Consider the following 15,104-nt stretch of genomic DNA (forward strand, 5'->3'; position numbering starts at 1 on the left):
TCAGAATCATTTTTTGTGTGAAACAATATAACTGTATTTGAAATAGAGATGTGAATGAGGGAGAAGCATAACAGGGAAAAACACTTAGTAAAAGATGAAGTGGGTAGGTATGCAGACACAAACAGACAAATGTAACAGAACTGATAAATGGGTGGATGTGCACACACCAAAATGGGGAGAAATAAGATGCGGTGTGACACAGTGGGAATATAAATGGGGATCAGTAGGATTATACAACACAGAAAGTATAGGACTGTATACAGTGGGAAGAAAGAACACCAGACAATGGATAGGTTGGCATAGGGGCAGTATGTCAGCTGCTTCCTGGTCCAGAAAAGAACTACATGGACTCATTACCAGCAGACAGGTCAGTGCAGCTGGCAACATAGGAGTGCTCTCCCTCCAGTGGCCCAATACTCAGAGCCAGGTGAGTAAATCTGCTGTCTATTCCTGGAAGCAGTCTGTGCAGCTAAGACATATGTCCAGCTCACTGGCCAGCACACAGCCCAGTAGCTGTAGCTGCAGCTGCTAGGCTACTACAAACAACAGGGCTGTACAATCTGCCAGAGACAGAGAGTGAGAAAGAGAGAGAGAAAGAGGGGTGACCACCTTCCTCCATAAATACATTCCCACCTGCCTCCCCAGATATATCAGCATGAGCAGGCTGTGGCTGAGGCACCTGCTCACCCTATTCATTCTTTAAACCTGAGAGGGTTGACACAATGGGAAGAGTACTGTATGCACATTAGTGCACTAAGAACAGCTGGTGTTTAGCACAGGAAAGTATACATCAGCAAAGCAAATCCTGATTTGCTATCAGTCTCAGCAGTGTCCTTTCACAGTCCATATAGTAAAGCTCTCATTCTGCCCATGCTAGGAAGAGAAGGAGTCCCAATACTGAACTGTGATAGGAAAAGGAAAAAGTGGCAGCACAATGTATAAAACCCAAACTCCAGCAACTATGTGTCTTATTCTGTTACCCAGTAGGCAGCTGGATGTATGCCACCTCTATATAAGAATGCAGCCCTACACTGTGATATTACTCCGGAACATGGTGACAGAGTAGTTAACATATGGGCACCTTGCGTGAGATTTAACTACATATACACATATGAGCACAATATATAACTTAACCATAGATATCATACATATGATAGCACACCTACATCCAGCAGGAAGACATCTGCGCAGGATATTGGCATTACCTCATATCACAACCAACTTCACAGATAGTAGTCCCTCAAAGTACTTTACAATAAATAACAATGATATACAACAGAGAGACAGCCTCACTGCAAGTATGTAAGAATGCAGAACACATTAATACAGAAAACTGACAGCAATTTACAAAAGTAAATAAATAAAAAGAAAGTTTAACAAGAGACACTTGCAATGCCTGCTGGGTAATAATTGCCTAACCTCTACATCCCACTGATGGAGGTCATCAGGGTGGCATTATTGTAGGTCATTGTACCTATGCTTACACTTTTCATCTGTCCTTGTTAGTCATGTGGTCCGGTTCAAAATCTCAGCCATATCATGTAAGGCACCAACATTTTATTTTATTTATTTATTTTATTTTATTTTTACATTTGTTGACAGGGCTATTCTAACTGGATACATGTCCATTTTCAGTAGTGACCCGGGGAGAAAAGCTCACTATGTGCTCCACTATGTGTACAAGTAAACAGTACAGTACTAAATGTAGACAAGAAAATAAAACAAGATTTTACATAACAGAGTAGATCTAAATATACTTTACATAACTAATTATACTTTTAATAACAGAGTAGAACTAAATATATTTTACAATCATTAACAAGCTATAGTTCCAAGTATTTTGAAGTAGAAACATGGTTATACATGGTATATAGGGAAGGGAAAGTTAGTAGTAACATAAATAGGCTGAAACAAAGAAAAATCTTAAGGGTTAAATAAGAGGTATACATTAGGCATTTAAAAGAAAGGTAGATATAGAAAATGAGGGAGGGAGGTTCTAGTGAGGATTTGCGCAAGGGCATAGCCAGTGAGTTTGAAGATATTCTTTAAATTGCTTTCTGAATAGTAATGTAGAGGAGAGAGATGACAGTTTAGTGGGAAGTAGATTCCATGTTTTCCCTATAGTATTAGAGAACAATAAATCCCCAGCTTTGCTTTTGGATGTATGTCTAGTTACTAGTAATCTGTTGGCTGAGCGAAGGGTAGTGAGATTTTTATAGGTGGTGAGACTAGTTAGTACTGGAGTATTACTTGGATAATAAAGGTGTTGTGTGTGATAAGGAGTTGTTGAAATATTAGTTGATTTTGGAGTTCTAGCCATCTTACTAGTTTTAGATTATGACAGTGGTGGGTTCTATATGAGGAGTTGGTGGCAAATCTGGCTATGTTGCTATAAGTGGTTGCCAGTTTGTTAAGGTTGCTTTTAGAGAGGTTAGTATAAACGGGAGAGGTGTAAAAGAGGGTAGAGATGAGATGGGTGTGGGCAATATTAGTTCTAGCTATAGGAGTAAGGTAGGGTTTAATTCTGCAAAGGGTGCCTAGCTTTCTGTTAACTGACTTTATGGTGGTGTTGATGTGTGAGTCAAAGGTAAGATTATGGTCTATGGTTACACTTAAGAGTTTGGTGGTAGGTTCAGGAGTTATAACAGTACCATTATTTGATGTCACTGTGAGATTAATTTGTGAGGACTTTATTGTAGGATTGAAGAGCAATAATTTTTTTTTGGCATTCAGGAGAAGGCAGCGCTGTAGGAACCAGCTTTCCACTTTATGGAATAATTTTGGGTATGGGATTGGAGTTCTGTTAAGGAAGTAGCAGAGCAAATTAATGTTAAATCATCTGCATATTGTATGCAGGTTGCTTGCGGAATGTTTATATGTAGATCGTTAATAGAGATAGAGAATAGCAGAGGGCCCAGAATAGAACCCTGAGGTATACCAAGGGTAACAGGAAGGTGCAAGGAAAGTACATTGCCCTAGAGCACAGTTTGTTGTCTGTTTACTAGGTAGGAGTTAAACCAGTGTAGTACCTGAGTATCAAGTGAGAGGGATTTAAGAAAGCCCAAAAGAAGCTGATGGTTCACCATATCGAAATCTTTTGAGAGGTCGATAAAGAGTGCAGATGATAGGGTGTTATTATTACGATTTTTGTTGATATGGTCAGAGAAGGATAGGAGGGCAGTAGTTGTGCTGTGGAATGGCCTAAAGCCATGCTGACAGCTGGCAAGTAAGTTGTTGTGGAAAAGGTGGTTAAGAAGCTGTTTGTGGATGCACTTTTCCATTATTTGTGCTAGTGGAGAGAGTAGGCTATTGGGCAAAAGTTTGAGAGTTCAGTAGAGTCACCACTCTTGTGAAGGGGAATTATATGTGAAATTTTCCAAATGGAAGGGATTGATCCTTCGGTAATAGTTCTGTTTATGAGTATGGACATGGGATAGGCTATGACTTTAGCTGATTTCTGTAGATATTCAGCTGGAAGGAGATCTGCCAAAGGAGTGTATGGTTTAAGTTTATGAAGGAGGGAGCAAATAAAGGATGTAGATACAGGTTGTAAATGAAATAGGGGAGATAAGTAGTTAGTGATAGCAGGTGAAAGACTTGTGGTAACAGAGGGTAAGGAATTGGCTAGGGATTGGATGGTATCAGTAAAGAAGGTATTGAAGGTGTCAGCAATAAGTTTAGGATTGTCCTGGGTCGAACCTGATGGGATTTGTGTTTTAGAATGACCTGGGTGTAAGAGCTTGTTTATACCTGACCAGAACTTTTGTGGTTTATGCTGGTGGGTATATTGGAGTTGAAAGTAAAAATTGTTTTTGTCATAAAGCACACATTTTTTGGTAGAGTTTCTCAATTGTCTAAATTGTAGGTGGTCTGCTGGATTTCTTGTGGTTCTCCATTTGGCCCAAATATTATTTCTTAATTAGATTTTTTGTCTAGTTTCATTTGTAAGCCATGGAGCAGTTTTAGTGCTGATTCTGATGGAGCAAATAGGGGCATGGTAGTCTAAGATTTGTAGGAATTTGGTGTTGAAGTGTAACACTGCTTCCTCAAGTTGTAAGTATTTTAGGGGAGACCAGTCACATGCTTTAAGTTCAGTTTGGAAGTTTTCAAGATTAAAAGTTTTATTAAACCAAGTAGTTCTAAACAAGTTAGTGTTAGGAATGGTGCACTTGTGTCTATGTACAACAGTTAGTGAGTGGTCACTGATGTCATCTGGAAGGATGCCTGCTTTATATGAGGAGGGATGATTGTTAACTAGGATCCAATCTAAGGTACTTTCTTTGGTATTAGGTTTATGGATTCTGGTGGGTCAGGTAATCAGTTGGGAAAAGCCATATAGGTTAATATGGATTGCAAGGTTATGTGAACTACAGGTATTCCAGTCAATATTAAAATCGCCCAGTACTATAGTTTCTTGGAGTAGGTAAGTGGAGAGCCAGCTCAGGATGTTTTCAAGAGTATTGATGTTATTTCCAGGGGAAGATAGGAGCATATTAAGTAAATGGATTTGGAGGTATTGATTTGAAGCTTTGCTGTCAGGATTTCAGCATTACTATAGGTGGGAAGCTGTGTTTCAAGAGTAGTGACTTGCAGCCCAGACTTGTAAAGGATGGCTACACCTCCACCTTTTTGGCTATGTGATCTGTTCTGAGAATGTTGTATCCAGGTGGGGTAATTTCATTATCATGGGTTGTAGGTTTTAGCCATGTTTCTGTAAGGCATAGGATGTCAAAGGAATGCACATCTAGGAGTGCATGAAGGTGGGTGATTTTATTATTGATGCTTCAAATGTTTAGATGAGCTATTAGGAGAGAGCTAGAACATTTAGTATGGGTGTAAGAGGTGGAGGGGATGAAGGCTTGGGGGTTAGTGGCATCAATGTTGTTGGGGCCAGGATTGGGGTGAATGTCACCATCTAATAGGGGTGTAGTTGAGGTGTGATAGTGAACTTTAAAGTTTTGGAGAAGATATAAGGAGATTTTCTGGATTGATGGTAGGTAATATGGGTTAGTCTGTGATACTTAGGCAGTAGATAGGAGGGTGTTGATGTGATGTTTATATGGTTAAAGGATGATGCTTGAGTTACTAGTAGAGTATGCTGGGAGGGGTGGTGAAGGTTAGAAATATAGAGATGTTCATAGGCTGTTAATATATAGGATATAGGTAGAAGAGGACGAATATTGAGGAGTAATAGTGTTTTTTGTGTAAGTATAGGAATAATGGCCATTTTAAGGTGCTAGATAAAGATAATAATCAATGTATAGAGCAGTGAGAGTGATAGTAAGTTTAAAGGAATTGGGTGGGGGTAGAGAGAAGATAGGAGGTGGGGTGTAATTAAGTGAGGGAGTATGTTTTTGAGAGGATGTGAATTTTTGTGTGATTGGTATATAATGGGATAATGAGAGGAGTCTGGGGATTGGGTGGTAATGGAAGGGGTATAGTTTGTAGAGGTATATGTTTAGGTGCAGTGGGGGTGGGTGGAATTGGGGGTAGGGTAGGGGAGCAGAGTGAGCCTGCAGGGCGAACGGAGCAGGTAGACCCAACTAGTAAATGGCTAGAGAGAAAAAAAATAAAACAATTAGTAAGATTAGAAGACAGCAGCTAAGGTGTAAGAAAAGACAGAATGAATGAGCATATAGCATAAAATGCTAAGGCGCCATGGGTAGTAGAAAGAGTTGTGAGGAAAGAGCTAGGGATCAAGAAAAGGTAAGAAGGGGCTTATTTCAGATGGAAAAAAGAAGCAGAGGGAGAATAAAATACATGAATGAGGGCTTGGTCCTGGGTATGTGGTGCCACCTAGTGGTGATAGTGAGAAATGGCTAACAGCGGGAATCCCGCAACATGGTAACTTAGTTGTAGCCTTGGGGTAGAGTAAAATAATTGTTGGGGCAAGGGTGAGAGGCGGGCTGTGGTCGGCTGCTAGCACACTTGCAGACAAATAAATCTACTCGCAGGGTAACTAAACAGCATGAAAAAAACACATGTATGCATTTAGGTAATAAGGCAATGTACACTTAACATACACTTGTAAGGGGGAATCACCGCACTGTAGGGTGCATTAGCAGAACGGAGTCTTCAGGCAGTTATTGGAGATAAGCTTCTATGCAGTTTGATGTGGTTATGTGGTTTCAAGACTACCACAACACAGGGGGGAGTACCTGAGGGTAGAGCGGCTGTAAAATAAAGACACAGGGGCACATCAAAGTAAGGCAGGTGAGGAGAAACACAGACAGGAGACAATACAGAAGAAAAATAGTAAGCTTAACACTAAGAGGCAAAAATTGAAGGCATTAAGGGGGTGGGGGAGAATATTAGTCAGACATGCAACCATGAGGGGACAAGACCAAGTGTACAGGACAGTTTCCCCTTCAATCCACGGAAGAGCGAACACCCATCTAAAACTATAGGGCAGGCTAGAAGGGTTGAAAGGTGGTACCCACACCAATTAGTTGCACAAGAGCAGTACAAATAATGGATATAATAGAAAGGAAGGAGAAAATAGCAAGAGCAGAATACTAGTTATAATACATTAGCAGCAGAGGTCGCAAGAGTCATAAACACGGTATCAGTAGATTAACATGCAACCGGACATGTCTTAAAAGCACGCCCGGTAACTAATAACATGCATACAACAGTGCTAAACGCTAAGCATTAAAACACTAAGATACTGTCAGCAATTCACTTTGATATGATGAGCAAATACTGTAAACATGAGCCCACTAGCAGTAACAGCAAGTGCCACTGGAATTGTTTCTAAAACGTACCAGTAATGGAGTACAAGCACTAAGCAATGTTAAAATGTTAGAAATACAGAGCATTTAAACACCTCTAAACAAGTTATCGTTTGTTATCAAGAAAACAAAATACTGAAGGTTAGACTGACATAAGCTGGCTGTATCAATACAGAGAGTATAGCAGACATATTAGTGCTGTGAGGTCTTAAAGCACTGACCATAGATAAGCATTACGTATGCTAACAAGCATACGCTACAGCAAGGGGAAAAGTGTGGCTTCCTCACGAAAGCACTATGACAACACAGTTTAATAAACAAGGACACAAAATAACCAAGCAGTACTTAAAATCCAAGATAACAAAGGTTAACTACACATGGTGTACAAGACTAATGCTATGTTAAACCCTTACCAATAGGGGAGACCAGCAGCTGGGCCACAGGACCGCTTGTGAGATGGTGTACTCAATAGGGAGGGACTATAGAAATTGAAAATGGCGCCGAAAGAGCCTCAACTAGAAATAACTTCTAGGTGGAAGTCAGGCTAGGGGGAGGGGACTTAGGAGGGGTAAGTTAAGATAGGACCTGAGAGGGGAAAAGAAAAAAGGAGCGGGAAAAGGACCCAACCAATGAATGGCTAGAGAGAAAAAGTAAAACAATCAGTAAGGTAAGAAGACAGCAGCTAAGGTGTAAGGAAGGATAGAATGAACAAGCCTATAGCATAAAATGCTAAAGCGCCAAGGGTAGTAGAAAGAGTAGTAAGGAAAGAGCTAGGGATCAAGAAAAGGTAAGAAGGGGCTTATTTCAGATGGAAAAAAAGAAGCACAGGGGAATAAAATACATGAATGCAGGCTTGGTCCTGGGTATGTGGTGCCACCTAGTGGAGATAGTGAGAAATGGCTACCAGCGGGGATCCCGCAATGTGGTAACCTAGTTGTAGCCTAGGGGTAGAGTAAAATAACTGTTGGGGCGAGGGTGAGAGGTGGGCTGCGGTCGGCTGCTAGCACACTTGCAGACAAATAAATCTACTCGCAGGGTATCTAAACAGCAAGAAAAACACACATGTATGCATTTAGGTAGTAAGGCAATGTACACTTAACATCACTTGTAAGAGGGAATAACTTCACTGTAGGGCGCATTAGCAGAACGGAGTCTTCAGGCAGTTATTGGAGATAAGCCTCTATGCAGTTTGAAGTTGTTATGTGGTTCCGAGACTTCCACAACACAAGGTGAGTACCTGAGGGTAGAGCTGACTTGTAAGAGAGAATAACCACACTGTAGGGTGCATTAGCAGAATGGAGTCTTCAGGCAGTTATTGGAGATAAGCCTCTATGCAGTTTGATGTGGTTATGTGGTTCCAAGATTACCACAACACAGGGGGAGTACCCGAGTATAGAGCGGACTTGTAAGAGGGAATAACTGCACTGTAGGGCGCATTAGCAGAATGGAGTCTTCAGGCAGTTATTGGAGATAAGCCTCTATGCAGTTTGAATTCATTATGTGGTTCTGAGACTACCACAACACAAGGGGAGTACCCAAGGTTAGGGATACTTGTAAGAGGGAATAACTGCACTGTAGGGCACGTTAGCAGAATGGAGTCTTCAGTCAGTTATTGGAGATAAGCCTCTATGCAGTTTGAAGTCGTTATGTGGTTCCAAGACTACCACAACACAAGGGGAGTACCCGAGGATAGAGATGATTTGTAAGAGGGAATAACCACACTGTAGGGCATGTTAGCAGAATGGAGTCTTCATTCAGTTATTGGAGATAAGCCTCTATGTAGTTTCATGTGGTTATGTGGTTCCAAGACTACCAGAACACAGGGCGTGTACCTGAGGGTAGAGCGGAAATAGGGGAGACCAGCAGCCGGGTCACAGGACCTCTTGTGAGATGGTGTACTCACTAGTGAGGGACTATAGAAATTGTTTCTGAAACATTCCTGAAAGTCTCATCATAAGACCTCAGTAGCCACTCCCAAACCTAGGTCTGAAGAGGATGCAGAGAGATTTTTTTCCACAATTCACCAGGCAGGCAGTCTCCACTGGGTTTTAGCAAAAGTAGCTATAGCTGTGTGAGTATACGCAATGGCAGCCAGTCCATCACCCCTACAACATGATTTGTGAATTAGAATTTAGCTACATGAGTCTACAAAGTATATTCTTGATACAAGGCTCAGCAACATGCTGCATTCTTTGCACATCATATACGAAAACTTAGTTAAGCAATTCAGAAATAGTCATGGTCTGTGCGCTCATTATAATACATATTATGCATCCAGGTATGAAATGGCAGATTTGTGAGCCCTGCCTTTTTTTAAAATGCTGTCTAACTATGATATTGCACTAAGTATAGTGGTTGAGAGAGGTATTTGGAATACAGATACAATATCAGGTAATGTTATTCCAATTATTTATAGGTGCCCTTTAATAGCTAAAGCTATTAGACCAATTACACAGGTATATCTTCTGCATTTGAAATAATAAGATTGTGTGTATCTTAATCATACATTGCAAACCTGTCTGCTATACATACCTTATTATATGGATAAATCAAGGCACAAATATCCCTTTACCTACACAGTGCATATGTGACTCTGTGCTTTTACAGGCAAAATGCCAGCCCACCACTTGGTTCACACACTTCTCTCATATACAAACATAGTACCTAACAGAGAGGCTGCATCCTGCAAAGAGGGTTTGAGTCTGTCTGACAGATAAATCACCAGCACCTCTGCATATACATCCCACCCATTATATTGCTTAATAGGTTTGTCACCTATACATCTATAGCTACATTGTCATCCACAAAGAGTGCAAAATTATGTTTTCTCAGCTGTCATCATGTCCACAGGATATGGCAGTAGCTAGAGGCCAGATAACTTCAGCCCTACTGTGAATGCTGTGAATGAAATTCTGCTACAAGTTCTCAGAATACATGAGCAGTTCCTTTTGTAGGAAGGAAGTGTTGGCTACTTTTTCACCCTGCTATCCACAGATCTGCCACATCAGTGCTGTTAGTGGGTAACATTACATTTGTAGCTATATCAGAGACATGAGCAGTTAGACCAAAGTGAAGGCATGATAGTTACTAAGAGTCTGGATACAGGAGGTAGTCCATCAGGGGCCACTACATTGACAGATGTGGAGGAGATTTTATTTTTCCTAAGTGAGGACACAGGTGCAGTACAATGCCTGGAGGTGGAGACATTAGTGCCTAGCTTGATCACACACTCACTTGTCTTAATACTAGAGGCACCTTTTAGCATGACATATGGTTTGATTCATTCAGTCTTCATCTGTCTATTTTGTGACTCTGAGCAAGTCAATTAAGCAGACATTGCCTAGGAAAATTAGACTAAGTTAATCAATGGTTTCCTGGAATGCAAGCCAATTAACTACTTATGAAACTATAGAAAAAACGCCTTTATAGCAGTAATGCCCATGCAAAATGTAGGCTGACCACAGTGTCCAACTGTTCTTTTGTCATCGCAAGAACATCAGGGTACAGCAAAAGTAGGATAACAGGGCAGGTATGTTAGCAGTGTAATTCAGAATTGCATGAACACACTTGCATGTATGCTACATTATGCATGTACTCTATGTATTCATGTTCACTGTGGTGTTTGTATGCTATGATTTGGTGGGCAGCATGGTGCAGATATAGCAGTTGAGAGAGGAAAAAGCACTCATGTTAGCATCCATGCTAGGGTTAAGAATGATACCAAGTACTTATACCAGAGTCATAGCCAGACAGCACAGTAGCAGTATCTATCTACATCTTGGGTGGCCATGCTCCCACAGTACAGAGTGGGCATACAACCACTCTCATAAGTGAATATATGACTATATGCAATGCGTGCTTATTGTCCCAAGAGTGGAAGAGTCCTTTACATGGCTGTGAGCACTAGCACTGGTCCCTTGTGAGTGCTGCAGCAGATGACCACACTCCATCAGATATGCATATATCCAGCACAATGCAGCCATGTAGTGATGACTAATGCCATCAGCCACCCCATATCACATTTAGTTCCTTCTATGCAGGAAGCATTCAAGATCAATCAACAACTGAGCAGGGATGTCAAGTACAATCTGCTGCTACATATCTGTCATGGAGCTAACAAATGTGTTTCATGGCATTCAGAAGGATAACAGAGATACTATTATCACTGGTCTTATGAGGTCTATTACACATGCCACCTCCACTGTAACCTCCTTGCAGAATATTTAGAGTGCCATCATCACTGCTCATACCGGCAGCATTTTCCATGGCCAGAGTTAGAGACGTATCAGGCAGTGTCATGCATAGGGATCTTTGCTGGATGCATGCTCCACTTCAGAGTCAGGAGGGGTATAACATTCTGCCACCCTTTACCTTGGGTTGCAATGACAACCAACCTCCATGGGTAGGACTCCTCATCAGCAAACGCCATAGCAGTCATAGCTCCACAGTAACATAGCTTCCTTTCCACTAGAGACCAGTCAACAAACACAGTAGAGTAGCAGCAGGTCATGGTCAAGTAATGGTACCCCATCTCTGTCACAAGAGGATGTGATCATGTTTCTGCATGGTGAGACTGCTAGCTTCACCTTCTGTGACATGATCACCTATTGGTTTTGTATTGAGAACCATCCCATGTACATGATGATGACTGTGACCTGCTACATCCTCCTTCCTGAGTAGCATATCTGGTAATGTAAGATGCATAACATTACCTGAACATGCAGTACTCAACATACCTTTCAATAACACTGCATACATCATGTGATTTTTTTTCTGTTTGGTGCTGAAGAGTGGCAGAAGGTCATGGCAATGTAGGGACACCCAACCTCTGCCTCATCATAACTAATAATTCTGGACTAGACATTTCTATTTCATCTGCACTGCCATGCATTCTGCTCATCGCTGTTAGGGAGAGTGCTGCCTGGCACATGCTTCCTCCTGTTCTTCCACAGATGCTGTCAATATGAGATCTATTTCTATGTTGCATGGGCCTGGTCCTAATGCAGCTGTACTATGAGGGTGTCCTGCTTGTGACACAATGTCCTACTATGTGGCATGGCACAGACTATGACTACCTTTCAAATGTGGCAGGGGAGTAATGCAGTACCCCACTATATATTTCTAGGCATCAGAATAATCCTGTATTAGACTAAATACCTTTTTCAGTGCTGTTGTGGGTTTCTGCATGAGTCATATTTTACTGAAGTTTGACAACACCTCATATTTCAGAGTTATAGTTAGGGATAGCTCAAGGGAGTATCCAGTACCACCTGCGACTCGTAACTGAACACGCTAAGCAATTAGCATCTCAATCATTTTGTAGAAGGTCACTTTGCTGGATGGGCAAAATTTAAAGATGTGATTTGTAGCATTCAATTTCCATGGTGAAATTCCTCTTTCAGTTTATGTACCCAATACGTTTAAGTAGGCTACAGGCCAGATGGAAGAAGTGATGTTATCAATTGATTTAAAATTGTTGAATATTTTTAAATTAAAGTATAAGTAATTTTTCACAAACATGTTATCATTTGGTTATTAAAGGAATTAAGGACATGGCTGATTTTTTTTCTAGTTTATATACTGGTAACAGTTTAAGTTAAAGGGAACTTTATTACCTCTGATTTATTCAATTGTGCAACATTCTAGTTCAAAGAATCTTGCTGTTCTTATTAAAAACTTTAATAGGTAACTTCATATGGATTTTCATTTCTCTCATTTAATTCTTTAGAAAGAAGCATATACAAGTCTACTCAGTTCATACACGGTAAAAGATTAAATGAGAAGTTATTTATCTCCCCAGAGACTTGGTTGGAAAAATAATGATAGAGGTTGTTGACAAAATTGTGGTGCCATAGGTTCGAGTGTCCTCAAATTCATTCCTGGTGGGCTAAAGCTCATAATTTAATTTTAAACTTTTCTTCGTATTATTTATGTATTCTTGATCTTGAAGTAAATATATACCACTCTAAACTTAAAGTTAATCTTCTAAGCCAGTCATCTCACTAAAAAGATTTTACTTGATCGATTAAGTTGATCCCAGAGAATACTGAGTTCTCCTTGGTGGATTGATAAAATTATATTAATTATTTTTTTATTAAGCTGAATTATAGTCTTGGAAATAGTGATTACATATTTTTTCAAGCCATCTGGAGCTTAGGATGGTAAAGGAGGGGATGGGGTTATTGATGTTACAGTTACGTTGTATAGGTATCTATGGATTAAGCTGATTTTGATTATTTTCTGTTTTCCTTCATGATTATGCTATTTTTATCTTTTATCAAGTCTGAATAAGTAAAATTGGTAATAAAAATAATATAAAATAAATAAACAAATAATGCATTCTCATCCCTGAGGATATAGCTAACATATTAGTGAACAAATTCAGCTCAGACGTTACTCCCATATCCCGTCTTTTCCCCAGCATATTAGAATAACCAGGCCCTTCTTCTAATCACTTTTAAGCAAGCCCAAAATGCTGTGTAAAAGGCCAATGATACTAGCTGCATGTTTCCTGATAATGAGCAGGATGCCTTTTTGTCAGCACAAAACATTGTCTGGCAAACTTGCTACTAAGCTTATTCACTCTCAGCTTATCCACTGTAATCATACTAAAAGAATGGAGAACTGTTGTAGTCATTTCACTCCACAAGATGAGATCTACTACAGATTTAGGAAACTCTAGACTATAAACCTCATTAACTTTATCTGTAAGGCAATGGAACTTATTAAAAATGACATAAGCAGTCTACAAGCCTTGGAACCAAGCCAGATTGGGTTTTTAATGGCAGATCCTGCCTCTTGAACCTGGTGGACTTCTTTGAATAAGTAATTGATTCACTAGACGGAGGAAAATCTGTTCACACTGCTTACCTGGATCTGGCCAAGACTTTGATAGCATCCCTCGTTCTGGCATAATCAATAAGCTAATTAAATTAAAAGTAAATCCCTTTGTTACTGACTGGATACAAAACTGGCTGATTGCTAAGCCCAATCTGTTAGTGCTCGAGGCATGGTCACATCAAAAAGACTGTCACACAGGGATCGGCCATGGGACTACTTCTCTTTACTATTCACTTCTCTGACATCAAGGCTGACAGGAAGGGTCTATGGCCCATTAAGTTGGCAGACTACTTTAAAGTTGGAACTGTCATTAACTCCCCATATGACTTTCAGATTTTTTTGTGAGGGCTAACATGCCACCAACAGTGTATAGACAGAAATTCAGCATTCTGTTTTTGGGCAAAACTAAACATGCTTGCACCCACCACCTAGGTGGCTCCTTTTTGAAAACTATTTGGTCATTAAGGACCTGGGCACTTTTGTTGACAATAAACTATCCTTTAATCACTATATAACCACTGGTGTAAGGAAATTCTTTTACCAGGCCAGACTAATCACCAGGGGTATAGCTTGTAAATCTAAGAAAGTTATTCTCTTTCTTTATTCATCCCTCATCAGGCCCATGATAGAGTATAATACTTGTCTTAGTGTATGACCCATCTTGAGATACTGCAGTGCTTCCAGACTAAAGCAAACAGTGACATGGCTTCCTTGAGCTACTTAAATCATCTCTTTTCTGTTTCATATAGTCTGTATAGAGGAAATCTCTATCTGCCCTACAGAGCCTCAAAGGATCTATTCCTATGTGACCTTCTATGCATCCCCAAAACAAATAGCACCATATACTCCCACTCAAGAGATCTAAACTTCCACTGGAACATAAATTCTCTGTTGGAAATGTCTTTAAAAGCCACCATCCTACTTCCAAAACTGCATTGTGATACTTCTCAGAAATATTGAAATAAGGTGCTATAACCACATGCTTTAGAATACCTGATGTAATTAATATTACTTGAGAAATGGCTGTGACATTATAAAACTTTCCATATGAGTGCATGTGGTCACTTCATTCCTAAGCAAACTAAAGCAGTTATTATTGTTCAGACAATATTTCATGTTTTTAAAGGAAATAATTACATGGGGGACACTATTATCCAGTTACATCTCTAGACTCTGGAACATTATTTCTGCATAAGGAAGAATGATTAACAAACTTAGCAGCTATAAAATCCAGCTCAGACAATCCCTTACCCACTGCTGGCCACGCTCATGGCTCAGACAGTCCCTTACCCAGTGCTGGCCATGCTCATGGCTCAGACAGTCCCTTACCCAGCCCTGTTCATGCTCATGGCTCAGACAGTCCCTTACCCAGTGCTGGCCATGCTCATGGGTCAGACAGTCCCTTACCCAGCCCTGTTCATGCTCATGGCTCAGACAGTCCCTTACCCAGTGCTGGCCATGCTCATGACTCAGACAGTCCCTTACCCAGCCCTGTTCATGCTCATGGCTCAGACAGTCCCTTACCTAGTGCTG

This window comes from Protopterus annectens, chromosome 6.part1 (genome assembly GCF_019279795.1).
Source record: "Protopterus annectens isolate FY-2018-M chromosome 6.part1, PAN1.0, whole genome shotgun sequence".
Lineage (NCBI taxonomy): Eukaryota > Metazoa > Chordata > Ceratodontiformes > Protopteridae > Protopterus > Protopterus annectens.